Below are 13,991 nucleotides of genomic sequence, written 5' to 3' on the forward strand. Positions count from 1 at the left end.
CAGGTACTCCGAGACCCCTGAACACCTGAAACACTGTGTGTAATCTGAGATGCAAACTGAGCTGGCTGACCCACAAAACCTCTACCATGTCGTACTCTTCCTCCAACATAAGGACCAGTGGGTCTCTCCAGTCTACGAGGTCTCCTTACTTCCCTATACTCTCTCTCCTGACCTTGTCTGTCCTCTCTCTCCTGGACCCACCTGTCCTCTGCTCGGCGAGAGGTCCTCACCCCCCGCTGAACTGGGATCACAGGCTGTGTCGCCATGTCACCTGGAACCTGACCAATGGGAACTCGCTGCTCTAGAGTGGGGGTGGCAAAAGTTTGGATCCCTTCCCTGATCTGTGAAGTGGCTGGTACAACCTGAATCAATCCCGCCTGAACTAATGTACCAAGCATGCTCAGGAACTGTGCTAATGTCTCCTGAAGTGCTGGAGTAGTAGTAGCAGCAGGCGTATCCGATGCCTGGGCTCTGGCTAGAACTGTTGGTGGCACCTCGATGGCAGCTCGCGCGAGTGCTCTGGCTGCACCGCGTGCGCGTCCTCGGCCTCTACCCTGGCCCCGACCTCTGACGGCTTTCGTAGGGGGCGCGGGTGTCTGATCATCTCTGGTAGCACATGTTCTCACCATCTGTGAGAGAATGGAAGACAAAGGTTTAGGATTGTGACGTCAAAATCTTGCACAACTGGGAAATCAAATGAAGTGGAATTTCCTAACGGTTACATAGCCTCTCGTAGATAAGTACAGACGTCTCCGTACCGATCAGCGAGACTCTAATAAACCGGCTTGTGATTCATGACTCCTATAAACTTAGAGCTCTGATACCAACTTCTCACGACCCCAGTTCGCACTCCGTGAACTGTCGTGACGGCAGCTAGTCTCTACGACTAGGTAAGCCTAACAAGTGCGGAAAATAACTAAACTTGAGGAAGGAATAATCAAAACCAAAATAACTGAATGGGAACAATAGTTATAATGCCACTCGGCATATAAAACACAACATTCTCAAACCAAGTACACTATCCCAAAACCCAGAATCTCATGAAACCACAAGCCTTGAATATCTAACAGTGTCTAACTCCAGATTGTCTAACAAAGAAAAGAAATACAGAAGGGCTAATACTTAAAAAAACAAGAATAAAAAGGGACTCCTCGGTCTGCGGACGCGGCAGATATACCTTGAAGTCTCTACAGAAGCGCCTCGCCTCAAGGATGATAAGACTGAGCGAAAGTACCTGGATCTTCACATGAAAAACATGCGCAGAAGGGGCGTGAGTACACCACAGCGGTACTCAGTAAGTGCCAAGCCTAACCTCGGTCGGGTAGAGACGAGGAAGGTCAGGGCCCTACTGAGGTTAAATAAAATATAAGGGTTAACAGTGTGAAATAAAAACAGTATAAATAAGTGCAACAGTAAGAAATAACATAGAATTGAAAGAACAACAACGACTAGAACACAGACAAACAAACCACGGAAAGAAATACAGCTCAACAAAGAGATAACAACCGGGGCATCTTCCAGGATACCGTCCTGTAGTCCTAATTACAACTATTTAGTGGATCTCCCGGGATACCGTCCCGTAGTCCATCATATATGTGTCCGAAGGATCTCCCGGGGTCCCGTCCCGTAGTCGAACTATCAATGCGCGGGGGCATCTACCGGAATCCCGATCCGTAGTCCCCAAATATAAATACCCAGTACTGGGGGAATCTACCGGGTGCATTCCCGTAGTTCCATATAACTGTGCAGGGGGATCTACCGGGAATCTAACCCGTAGTCCCAAAGTAAATGTGCAGGGGGGTCTACCGGGAATCTAACCCGTAGTCCCAAAGTAAATAGACAAGGGGGAGCTACCGGAATCCCACATCCGTAGTCCCAATGTAAATACACAGCAACAGCAAGAAAATATTCAGAGAAGGGAAATTTCGTATTAAGGCAACAAATAACTCTAGCCTAGCATGCTGCACAGAGTTCAGGTAAACAGATTGAACAATTAAAGCAATTAAAGCACTTAGACATGCTTTCCTAAGCTAACGACAGGCTTAATAGTACAAGTAATAAAAGCAGGAGAAGAAACATACTAATAAGTACTTAAAGAAAACCGGATTTCCAACAATTTGCACAAGTACGCACTCGTCACCTCACGTACAAGGCATTTCAATTACCAAATATATCAAACCTAAGGGGAAGGTCCCCCACACAAGGTTAGACAAGCCACTTACCTCGAACCCGCTCAAAATCAATCCGACACCACGTCTTTGCCACGAGTACTCGACTCCAAATGGCCCAAATCTATTCAATTCAATTGCATAATGTAAATAACACTTCAAGTGACTGATTCTACAATTAAATTCTAAGCTAATACGCGAAATTATCTAAAATGACCAAAATGCCCCTCGGGCCCACGTCTCGGAATCGGGTAAAATTTTATTTTTCAGAAACCTCGCACTCTCACGAGTCCAACCATATCAAAATTATCCAAATCCGATGTCAAAAACCCGATTAAAACTCAATAATTCGGCCTATGAAGTTTATCCAACTTTTCCCAAATTTTCCACCAAAATTCAAAGGGAAGGCCGCGAACGTGAAGAGAAAAAAAGGCCACTGAGCTACCGGCTCCTAGTTCTACTATGCGGACGCGAAAGGGGGAATGCGAACGCGAAGGAGAAAGGGGCAGACTTTCGCGATCGCGAGCAAAATCATGCGATCGCGAAGAAAAAATTAAAGCTCCTCCGAAAATACACTACGCGAACGCGGAGGGAAGGCCGCGAACGCGATTAAGGAAACCAGATACCAGATTTTTTGCAATTCTAACAAGTTCCAAAATGGACCATTGAGCATCCGAAACACACCCGAGGCTCCCGGGACCTCAACCGAACCTGCCAACCAACCCTAAAACATCATTCAAACTTGTTTCAAACTTCGGAACGCTCAAAAGAACATCAAAATACCTATTTTCCATCGGATTCAAGCTTAGGAATTCCAAAAACTCTAAAAACATGCTTTTGATCAAAAGTCTATCAAACCTCGTCCGAATGACCTGAAATTTTGCACACATGACACATTCAACACTACGGAGCTACTCCAACTTCCGGAATTCCATTCCGACCCTCGGATCAAAATCTCACTATCGAACCGGAAACTTCAAAAATTCGACTTTCGGCATTTCCAGCCTAAATTAGCTACGGACCTCCAAAACACAATCCGAACATGCTCCTAACCCTGAAATCACCCGATGGAGCTGATGGAACCATCAGATTTCCATTTCGAGGCCGTCTTCACACTGTTCCGACTACGGTCAACTTTCTAACACTTAAGCTCTCACTTAGGGACTAAGTGTCCCAAAACTCCCCGAAACTCAAAACCGAACATCCCAGCAAATCAAAATAGCAGAAATAAACTTGGGGTAAGCAGTCAATAGGGAAACGGGGCATTAATTCTTAAGACGACCGGCCGGGTCGTCACACCTCGGAGGCTTGATGATGTTATGTACACCTATACCTATGCATGACACGACATTTACACGCACGTGCTTCCTTGTACATTTTTGTATGTTTGATACATCTATGTAAGAATCATTTTTTGGTTAGATCACAAAGGAACAAGTCACTTCTTCATTAGTTTCCTTGACCATGAACATCTTGATGGCTTCAAAAGAATCTTGAAGGTGCAATCACTGTATTTTAAGGATTGAAATATTAGTTCATAGTGGTGACCTATAGAAAGAGACCTATTTGAAAGAGAATAAGAAAATGAAAGAAAAATCATCTGAAACTAGTGAGAGAATACCTTAAATGTGAAACAAAGAGATGTGCCATGTTTACTTTTACTTTAGATGTATAATTTTAGCTAATCTAGATCAGTTTGAAACAACAGACGGGTCGGATGTCGACCCTAAGTCATCTTATGTGCTTTAGAATCAAAAGAATACACTCTTCGTTTTACATTGATGTCGTTTATCTTGTATTTTGGAGCATCTTCAAGGTGTAGTAATCCATTGCCCTTATACATGGTATTTTCTTCTAGGAGACATACTTATTCCTTTTAACTATTTTTACGACAAGGCAGGGCAAGTTTTTACCTTCTGACTCATCCAACTTGCCCATATTGAGCTTTACATGCTAAAACCACACTACTTTATTGTTAAACGATTACCATCCTTATTTAATCATTTACATAGAGGTGGAAAACAAGTTTCACTAGGGGGTTTATGGGGTGGTTGGTTGATGTAACGACCCGGCCAGTCGTTTTAAGAATTAACGCCCCGATCCCCTATTAACTGCATTCCCCGTGTTTGTTTCTGCTATTGTGAGTTGTTGGGAGGATTTAATTGGAGTTTCGGAGAGTTTTGGGACGCTTAGTCCCTAAATGAGAGTTTAAGTTTTAGAATTTGGACTGTAGTCGGAACAGTATGAAGACGGCCTCGGAATGTAATTCTGTTCATTCCGTTAGCTCCGTTGGGTGATTTCTGGTTTAGGAGCGTGTTCGGATTGTGTTTTGGAGGTCTGTAGCTTAATTAGGCTTAGGATGCCGAAAGTTGAATTTTTTTGAAGTTTCCAGTTCGATAGTGAGATTTTGATATCGGGGTCGGAATGGAATTCCGGAAGTTGGAGTAGCTCCGTAGTGCTGAATGTGACGTGTGTGCAAAATTTCAGGTAATTCGAACGAGGTTTGATAGACTTTTTGATCGAAAGCGTAATTCGGAAGTTTTTGGAATTCTTAGGCTTGAATCCGATGTTAATTCGGTGTTTCGATGTTCTTTTAGGTGTTTTAAGGATTGGTATAAGTTTGGATAGTGGTATATGACTTGTTCGTGCTTTTGGTTAAGGTCTCGGGGGCCTCGGGATGATTTCGGATGGTTGACGGAGAGTTAGGCATTTGAAGTTAGCAGATGAAGCTGTGTTTCCTGTCATAACCGCACTTGCGTGTGTGGGACCGCAGGTGCGGCGCCGTAGAAGCGGCTATGTGATCGCAGAAGCGAGATTGGCAAGGCTCTAGCAAACTGCAGGTGCGAAATGGTCAACGCACCTGCAAGACCGCAGGTGCGGTAAGGGAGCCGCAGGTGCGAAAATTTAGGTTTAATGAAACGTCGCAGATGCGACTTGTGTTCCATAGAAGCGGGACCGCAGGTGCGGTCCTAGAGTCACAGATGCGGATTTACTGGGCAGAAAAATTAGAATTTCGAGCGTTTAGTTTCAAAAGTTAGAAAAATTGATTTGGAGCTCGGGACAAGGCGATTTTGGGAGATTTTTGAAGAGGAAATCCGTGGGTAACGATTACTTATCCCTTCCTAGTTGTATTCCATTAATCTATTGTTAGTTTTATCGTTTAATTTCGGATTTGAGATGAAAATTTGGGGGGGAAATTGAAGAAGGTTCTTAGACCTAAATTTCGAGTTTTGATTGGGAATTTGACGTTGGATTTGGATAATTTTGGTATGTTTAGACTCGTGAGAGTATGAGGATTTTGAAAATGTAAATTTTACTTGATTCCGAGATGTGGTCCCGGAGGATGTTTTGGTCATTTTACCTAATTTCGCGTATTAGCTTAGAATTTGTTTGTAGAATCAATTACTTGAAGTGTTATTTAAATTATGCAATTGAATTGAATAGATTTGGGCCATTTGGAGTCAAGTACTCGTGGCAAGAACGTGATTTCGGGTTGATTTTGAGCCGGTTTAAGGTAAGTGGCTTGTCTAACCTTGTGGGGGGAAACTCCCCTTAGGATTTGGTTTGTTGATAATTGAAATGCCCTGTACGTAAGGTGACGAGTGCGTACTTGTGCTAATTGTTGAAAAAAAATCCGTTTTCTTTAAGTAACTATAAATGTGATTTCCTGTTTCCTGTTCATATCGTGTGTAATTTAAGCCTGCTACTAGCTTAGGGAAGCATGTTTAGTTGACTTAATTGCCTTACTTGCTCAAATTGCCTTATTTAGATTATGTGTAGCATGCTACGCTAGAAATACCTACTTTATCTTGGTATGGAAATTTAAACCGAATTGAGTATTCTTTTGTGTTGCTGCTGTGTGTTTACTTTGGGACTATGGGAAGGTATCCCGGGAGATCCCCCTGTATGTTTACTTTGGGACTACGGAATTGTATTCCGGGAGATCCCCCTTGCACTTTTATATTGGAACTACGGGACTGTACCCGGTAGATTCCCCCAGTATTGAGTATTTATATTTGGGACTACGGATGTGGTATTCCGGTAGATCCCCACGCATTATGAGTTGGACTACGGGACTGCACCCGGGAGACCCATTGGATATTTATATTTGGGGACTACAGGACGGTATCCTGGGAGATCCCCTGGTTGTTATCTCTGCGTTGAGCTATATTTATTTCCGTGATTACATTGTTTATGTTAAAGTTGCTATTGTCCTTCTATCCTGTGTTACTTTTTTACTGTTGCACTTAAGTATACTGTCTTATTCTACACTGTTATATCTTGTATTTCCGTTAACCTCAGTAGGGCCCTGACCTTCCTCGTCACTACCCGACCGAGGTTAGGCTTGACACCTTACTGAGTACTGCTGTGGTGTACTCATGCCCTTCCTGCGCATGTTTTTCATGTGCAGATCCAGGTACTCCCCCTCAGACTTATCACGCTTAAGGCGAGGCATTTTGTAGAGACTCCGAGGTATATCTACCGCGTCCGCAGACCGAAGAGTCCCTTTCTATTCTCAGTACTAGTATAGTCCCTTTCCTGTATTTTTCCTTGTTCGTAGACATTCTGGAGTCAGAGCTTAATATGTAATATTTTAGCTTGTGATTCATGGGGTTCCGGGTTTTGGAAGTGTTAGATTGAGATTTCGTACTGTTCTATGCCAGGCGGCATCTTAAACACTGTTTAACCTTGTTATCTCGGTTTTTAATTACTTTGTTTCGCAATTTATTTATTTTTTTCGTATTTGTTAGGCTTACCTAGTCGTAGCGACTAGGTGCCGTCACAACAGTTCACGGAGAGCGAACTGGGGTCGTGACAGATTGCTTGAGGAGTAGAAGAAAAAGGAGGATAAAAAAGAGGAGTTACTGTTCAGATGCTCGTCAGCCTAATGAAATAGGGAAATGACTATGAGGAGGAGAAAGAAATAGTTAGGAAGGAACAATAGTTGTAAGTCCTATTTTGACCTTAAAAAGTAAGAGATGTGAGTTAAAATTTCAGAAGGTTAAGTTACTCTTCTTTTTAAAGCTAAAGATTTTAACTGCCATGAAAAATGGTTTAGGAAGCAGTGTCTAGTTAGTGTATATGATCTCTACTCTATGTTTCTTCCATGCTCTTTATATATTTATTTACATGCTTTACATACTCAATACATTATTCGTACTGACGTCCTTTTGTTGGGGACGCTGTATTCATGCCTGCAGGTATAAATAATCAGTTTGACGAGCCCTCATAGTAGACGAGATTGGCATTCAGCGAAGGAGCAGTAAGACTGCACCTCATTCGGAGTGCAGCCGAGTCTATGAGTCATCGTGTCAGAGTCTTGCTACAAACTTATGGGTAGGCCGGTACCCTGTCCCATTTGGTATCAAATAATCTTAGAGGATTTGTAGACAGAGGTTCATTTTGTACAGTATGTCAGAGGCCTTGACGGCCCATATGTATTTATATTTTAAGAAAAATGGTTCAGTGATACAGTGTTTTCCACGTACAATTGTACATTAAGAGTTGTGGCCATGTTGGCCCATGATAGTTACGAAAGGAACGAGTTCAGCTAACTCGACCTATGTATGTTCTAGTTTTGGTCGAATGATCATGAGTTACAGAGTGGTTCGCTCAGGCCAGTGCGGCACCGGGTGCCTGCAACGCCTCCCCAGGTTTGGGGCGTGACAAAGTGGTATCAGAGCGGGTCGTGTCCTAGAGAGTCTACAAAGCCGTGCCTAGTAGAGTCTCACTTATGGGTGTGTTGCACGCCACATTTATAATTGAGAGGCTATAGGGCATTTAGGAAATGTTACCCTTCTTTTGTTCCAGGATCGTGCCATAGAGCTGAGCCGTAAGAAGTTAGTATGAAGTTTTTTAATTTGTTTTGTATGCACTAGAGGTGCAGGTATCACAATAGAGCTTTAAGGCATAGATGTAATTCTAGTTATGTGGAAGGGAGGTTATGATACGAGATACTCAAGTACAAAAGGTTGTGAATAGTCGCGATTTCAGATATAGTTTGAGGTTTAGTTTAAGTTACAGAGGAGACCCTAGTGAAAATTTTGTAAATATGTAAGAGTTAATATTCGAGGAAGAATGTTCTAAAGGGGGGGAAGGATGTTACACCCCGTAAGTTTAACAACCTTTATATCGTTATATATATATATATATATATATATATATATATATATATATATATATATATATATATATATATATATATATATATATATATATAATATGGTATTTTGAGTGGATCTTTTTTTGTAAAGAACAAATGGTTTGAAAAATATGATTTTATATAGTTATTAATATTACTACTTTCGAATATGTTTTAGATTATACATAATATGAGAAAAGTTTATGAGATTTTCTTTATTGTAAAGATATAAATTATTTTCTCGCAAGAAAAGAAGGTTATCTTTTTACCATTTTAAGAATTAAGCGTACGAAAATTTTACTCTTCATATGAGATTAGAAAATTACAAGTTGAAAAAATATTTGTATTATTACATGAATATATTAATGAAATAATAATGTATGTATTAATTTTATATGGTACCACATGACCATGATGGTAAGGTATATATATAAAGTGTGTTAAAAGTGGGTAGTATTTTAAGTAATTTGAGATAATTCTTAATTATGTGGATAATCGGTTAATTTATAATGATTTTTGTGCAAGATTAGTTAGTTAATTATCAAATTTTGGATAAGTCTTGAGCCCCCCACGTGGCAGCCATATAGGATAAATTAGATGACTAATAAATCTAGTTAAATAGGTGGCATTTGGAGGGTTTCGACGAAGTGATATTTATGTCTTCTACACGTGTGCTTTTTGTGCTTACGACCAACTATCAATACTCCAACCTTTAGGTTTATTAGTAAGCAACCTGTTACTTTGCATTTGGTTATGCATAATATGTCGTGAACTTCACTTTAGATCTTCACATCAACAATCTGTCAGAAGTCTTTAACTCACTACTTTGTTGTAAAACAAGTTTCACTAGGGGGTTTATGGGGTGGTTGGTTGCTTGAGGAGTAGAAGAAAAAGGAGGATGAAAAAGAGGAGTTATTGTTCAGATGCTCGTCTGCCTAATGAAACGGAGAAATGACTATGAGGAGGAGAAAGAAATAGTTAGGAAGGAACAATAGTTGTAAGTCCTATTTTGACCTAAAAAGTAAGAGATGTGAGTTAAAATTTCAGAAGGTTAAGTTACTATTCTTTTTAAAGCTAAAGGGTTTAACTGCCATGAAAAATGGTTTAGGAAGCAGTGTCTAGTTAGTGTATATGATCTCTACTCCATGTTTCTTCCATGCTCTTTATAAATTTATTTACATGCCTTACACATACTCAGTACATTATTTGTACTGACGTCCTTTTGTTGGGGACGCTGGATTCATGCCTGCAGTAGATAATCAGTTTGACGAGCCCTCATAGTAGACAAGATTGGCATTCAGCGAAGGATCGGTAAGACTCCACCTTATTCGGAGTGCAGCTGAGTCTATGAGTCATCGTTTCAGAGTCTTGCTACAAACTTATGGGTAGGCCAGTACCCTGTCCCATTTGATGTCAAATAATCTTAGAGGCTTTGTAGACAGAGGTTCATTTTGTACAGTATGTCAGAGGCCTTGACGGCCCATATGTATTCATGTTTTAAGAAAAATGGTTCAGTGATACAGTGTTTTTCACGTACAGTTGTACATTAAGAGTTGTGGCCATGTTGGCCCATGATAGTTACGAAAGGAATGAATTCAGCTAACTTGACCTATATATGTTCTAGTTTTGGTCGAATGATCATGAGTTACAGAGTGGTTCGCTCGGGCCAGTGTGACACCGGGTGCCAGCCACGCCTCTCCAGGTTTGGGGCGTGATATGGCCGTTGCTGAATTTTCCATAGAAAGCGTCTCTTCGGGTCCAATGGGAGCATATGTAGCAAATGCTTCTCTAACGGTACAAACATGGCGAGTGGCTCCAGAATCAATCCACCACTTCTTAGGATTTCTCATCAGGTTGCATTCAGAAAGCATAGCACACAAATCATCAACATCTTCGTGCTTTTCAACCATGTTTGCTTGACCCTTCTTCTTGTCTTTCTTCGGAGCACGACAATCTGTAGATTTGTGTCCAGCTTTCCCACAGTTGTAGCAATTCCCGTTGAACCGCTTCTTGCTTGGGTTGCTTTTCGGTCCAGAAGCCTGCGTCCTCTTTCTCTTATTTTAAGGAGTATCCTCAACAATATTTGCTCCCATTATTGTTGTTTTCTGGACTGCCTCTCTTTTTAGCAGCTTTGTTGTCCTCTTCGATTCTCAACTGAACAATGAGATCTTCAAGAGACATCTCCTTGCGTTTGTGTTTCAAGTATTTTTGAAGCCCTTCCACAAATGAGGCAACTTCTCAATCATCGCTGCAACTTGGAATGCTTCATTGATGACAAGACCTTCAATGAAAATTTTGTTAGTAAACATAATAAAATTAATACTTTCAACATCAGTAGTAATTCTACTTATACCTTCAGCAAGGAGATCGTGAATAATCACTTGCAATTCCTGGACTTGGGTAATAACAGACTTGCTATCTACCATTTTGTAGTCCAAAAATTTAGCGGCAACGAATTTCTTCAACCCGACATCTTCAGTTTGTATTTCCTTTCAAGTGCAATCCATAGTTCTTTTGACGTCTTCACATTACTGTAGACGTTATACAGATTGTCCTCCAGTCCGCTAAGAATATAATTCTTGCACAGAAAATCAGAATGCTTTCACGCCTCAATCATGAGAAAGCGTTCATTCTCTGGAGTTTCATCGGGCAGAACAGGAACATTTTCCTTAATGAACTTCTGTAGACTTAAAGTAGTCAAGTAGAAGAGCATCTTCTGCTACCACCGCTTGAATTCAATCCTGAAAAATTTTCCGGATTTTTCTGCCGGTGCCAATGCCGGTGTTGTTCGGCTTGTCGTTGCATTGACAGTCACCATAGGAATAGTCTGGTTCCCGTTGTCATTCGTCATTTCTGTAAAAGAATGACACAAACAAACGTTAAAATCACGTAAATTTTAATCTCCAATGGGTTAGAAAAACACAAAGGTTTTACTCTCCAGAAACAGTGAGTATAACACAAATACAGAAAATAAATTAAGTTCCTTAAGCTTGTTAGTATCCTGTATTTGTAAAATAATTCTGGAGAATATAAAATAACGTATAACAGAAATGGAAAAACAGAAACAAAATTTAATCCGAGCCTACTGAATTCATAGTGTTTTCTTAAGGAACTTAATCCCCTCCTAGTACCCAAGGTTGTGAATTATTTCCTCTCAGGGTAGAACGAATTACACACTGGTGTAGCGGTACTTCAAACCCCAGTGTTTCAGTGAACACAAAGATCAGTAGCAAATCACACTTACTGTTGCTTTCTTAGTAGTTAAAACAATGCAAAAGAAATGAGGAGAAGTCAGAAATTCGTATGGAAAATCTGAGAGAATGGACAACTTATTTATAGCCCCCAACCTGCTGAGTTCAAACGAAGAGAGGTCAGTTACGTAAAATGGCCATAACGTAAATGGCCATTTACGCAAATTAAAACGGGCAGAGGAAACGTTTTCCGTTACAAAAAATGGACGGGCAGAGTCAATGAAACGGATAATTTAGGTTATTAATCTTCATTTACAAACATGGATATTTAATACTATTACGTTAATATTTACTATTAACAAATAAATTTGGTCCAAAAAATTAAGCAATCAATCGTTTGACCGAATCCGAATCCGAATCGCCGAAGCCGCGCCGAGCGAGCGACAATATGAGACAATGTCCCATTGTCAAGGAGGGAAACTTAAACTTTTTATTTTCCCTCCATTTCTCATTCACCCTCTTTTAAGCTTATTTTAGCATAAAAAACTCAACAACGCTTTCAAGAGGAATATCAATGTCAGTAATAAAAGTCTTGGTTATGATAGAACAATTGAAACAGATGAAAGGAACATACACTAAGAATACCGTTTATAAGAAAGTATTGGGTGAGATACATTTAATTATAAATTTTTAACCTCATAAAACTTAAATTAGTATGCAAATCACATGTATCTAATTACACTTTACTTATTCATTTTTGCATGTTCGGACGAATAATACACTTAACGATGATTTCAAATGATCACTCACAAAAACTTATTATATTAGTTTATGTATATTCACTTACGGAAAACTTCATTTTATAATATGAATATTAGTTTATGATAACGTGTACTATTAAACTTCTCATACATGTGCCGAAAAACTTGTATCAATGATATATATTTGAATGAGAAATATATGTCATCTCTCTCTGTCTCTTGTTCTATTTTGCTTGATGTTAAAAAATTGATTAGCCCATTTGTTCACAAACTCTTGTTCTATTTTCGTCGACGTTAAAAAATAGATTATAGCCTATATGTTCACAAACTTCTTTGAGCAATTTATGCTAACTACCTATGAAAACTAAAATATTTATCCGTGTTTACCTATCTAAAACTTTGTTACAATTTATACACATTTGAACTAAAAATATTACCCGACTAGCCATATCTGTTTTCCCTTATCCCTTATACCTTTATTTGATTGGTGTCCAAAGAATCTTTCTCAAGCTGACCTTTAATTAGTTTGTGGCGTGGTAGTAATTAGATTTGAGCACCTTCTTTGAAGTTTTTTGTTCCTTTTTTTTAAAAATAAAATTCCTTAGAGCTATTTTTATTAATAAAAGTTTGAAAATTCTATAATTTTATTGCTTGTTGTGATTGAGAGCTGGAATGAATATATAATTTACTATTTTTTGAGATCTTTTGTTCTAATCTTTATTATCTTCTAGTATTGCATCATAAAGTATTTTTACCTTGTCATTTTGTTAGCTTAAATTATCATATGTTATTACATTTTTTACTTGCACAAGTTTAAATTTTCATAGATTTATTATAATAAAAATAAAATTCACTATTAAAGGACCTTGAAGCTTGAAATGCATAAATTGGTTTGTTGAAATTGTATTTATTTCGAACCAATTTTAACTAGGGTGGGTTTAATTATTTTTGATTTGAAGTTTTGGCTAAATTTTGAGTTAATAAGATTATGTGACAACTGATATTATTTCAGTTTAATAATTGAACTTAAAATTTTTTTTTAAACCCTTTGCGTACAACTGTATATCATGTTGGTATAGTTATATACTATACTGGTATCACATGTTAGTTGGAACCTTTTTTGGTTGTATTAGCTACATTTAATTGGTATACTATTTGATTTTTCTTTAGTAATAGTAGCATAGTACAATATCTTGATTTTCTTTTATGCATGTGTATTATGTAAGCATTTTGATTTTTTCTTTATGTATTTGTTTTATATAATAGTATTATAGTACAATATCTTGTAATACATTATTATATTAATATGCGGTACACTATTTTTGATTTTTCTCTTTATGCATGTGCATTATGTAATAGCAGTATAGTCATATATAGTTGCCTGGAATTAATTAGTAGAACTGTATACCCTATTGGTATAATTATATGTCGTATTGGTATCATATGGTAGTTGGAATATTTTTTGGTTATTTTAGCTGCATTTTTAAATGAATTGTATTCTGAAATAATTTATATGATCATGTTTTATTGTGTTGGATTTTCTTGTACCTATGGACATAGATTTTATATATTATGTAATAGATTTTATAGTTATATACAGTTGTTGGAACGACTCGTACAACCATATACCATATTGGTATAACTAAATACTATATTGGTATCATATGCTAGTTGAATCCTTTTGGTTGTATTAGCTGCATTTAATTGGTACACTATTTGATTTTCTTTT

The sequence above is a fragment of the Nicotiana attenuata genome, unplaced genomic scaffold, assembly GCF_001879085.1.
Source record: "Nicotiana attenuata strain UT unplaced genomic scaffold, NIATTr2, whole genome shotgun sequence".
Taxonomy (NCBI): Eukaryota; Viridiplantae; Streptophyta; class Magnoliopsida; order Solanales; family Solanaceae; genus Nicotiana; species Nicotiana attenuata.